The 1,437-nt window shown below is 49.8% G+C and overlaps 1 pseudogene; it reads left to right on the top strand.

Moving 5' to 3' along the window:
• Positions 1-1,376: 1,376 nt before the first annotated feature.
• LOC100942453 overlaps positions 1,377-1,437 on the top strand; it is a 1,020-nt pseudogene continuing 959 nt past the window's right edge.

Below are 1,437 nucleotides of genomic sequence, written 5' to 3'. Positions count from 1 at the left end.
GCTATTTTTTGGTTGCAGCCGTCATTGTTGTTTGGCGGGTCCGGGCAGGGGATTTGAACCTGCCACCTTAGGTGTACGTGGCTGGCGCCTTAGCCAGTTGAGCTATAGACCACTTTCCTGGGCAGTTTCTTTCCTGCCCGTATACCAAGGGTGGCGGGTTCAAACCTAGCCCAGGCCAAACTGCAATAAAAAATAGCCTCAGGCAGCACCTGTGGCTCAGTGAGTAGGGCGCCGACCCCATATACTGAGGGTGGTGGGTTCAAACCCAGCCCTGGCCAAACTGCAAACGAAAAACTAGCCGGGCTATTTTTTTGTATGGGTGACAGCCGGACACCTGTAGTCCCAGCTACTTGGGAGGCTGAGGCAAGAGAATCACCTGCGCCCAAGAGCTGGAGGTTGCTGTGAGCTGTAATGTCACAGCACTCTACTGAGGGTGACAAAGTAAGACTCTATCTAAAAAAAAGAAAAAAGACCACTTTCCCATCCACTTACCAACAGTTGAGAACTACTGATCCTGTATCCAACAACAATTTCTCTCCCCAGGGTTTTCTTTCCTTCCTGAAATAGAACTCCTGATAAACTAAGAACACAAGAAAAGAGCTCTTGAGAACTGAGACTGCAGGTTGGAGTATGGAGACCCAGGCTGATGGGTTATAGGAGTGGGGGACAGGTTAGAGCTGGATCTGATAGGAACCATGTGTGTTGGTGTCAAACTCTGGCTATGAGTAGAAGACAAGCTGGATCATACTGATGTCCCTGCAGCTGATGAAGGGGGCTCTCTCTATTGGCAAAGATCTCTGCCATGATGGTCATTTGTATGTCCAAGGAGAACCCCATTGAAATGAGTTTTGTCCTAGCAAACTTGCCCATGGCAACAGTATTGGGTGGGACTTCTGAGACCCATCCTGTCACCAAAGCAAAAACTCCAACACTAGGCTATGCACAGTGGCTCATGCCTGAAATCCTAGCTTTTTGGGAAGCCAAGGCGGGAGGGTCCCTTGAGGCCAGGAGTTCAAGAGTACCCTGGGCAACATAGCTAGTCTCCATCTTTAAAAAGAAACAACAACAAAATACGGGTCTCCATGTGGGTTCCGTGTTGAAACGTGGGACTGCAGATCATGGTGGGAGCTGAGAATTGGAGTGGTGGCTAGAGCTGAGGCTCCCTAGCCCCAGTAGAACTACTAGCAATGTGCTCACTCCATTTCCAAGGTGGACCACACACTGAGCTAAGAGCATACACAAGGTAGGATCCCAATGTCTTAGGCAGTGAGTCTCTGAGAGAAGGGGAACTTGTGCCCCCCAAAAGAAGAGCTGTCCTACCAGTGTCACATCACCCCCTAGAAGTGGAGAAAGTCAACTCTATGCAGCTAGAAGGGATGGACTGGTCTGAGCTATACCCAGAGTTCTTCACCCCACTCTCTCAAAATCAGAGCCACA

The sequence above is a fragment of the Otolemur garnettii genome, unplaced genomic scaffold (assembly GCF_000181295.1).
Source record: "Otolemur garnettii isolate 467f Iridium unplaced genomic scaffold, OtoGar3 scaffold00179, whole genome shotgun sequence".
NCBI lineage: Eukaryota > Metazoa > Chordata > Mammalia > Primates > Galagidae > Otolemur > Otolemur garnettii.
This window is presented reverse-complemented; position numbering and strand designations above follow the sequence as displayed.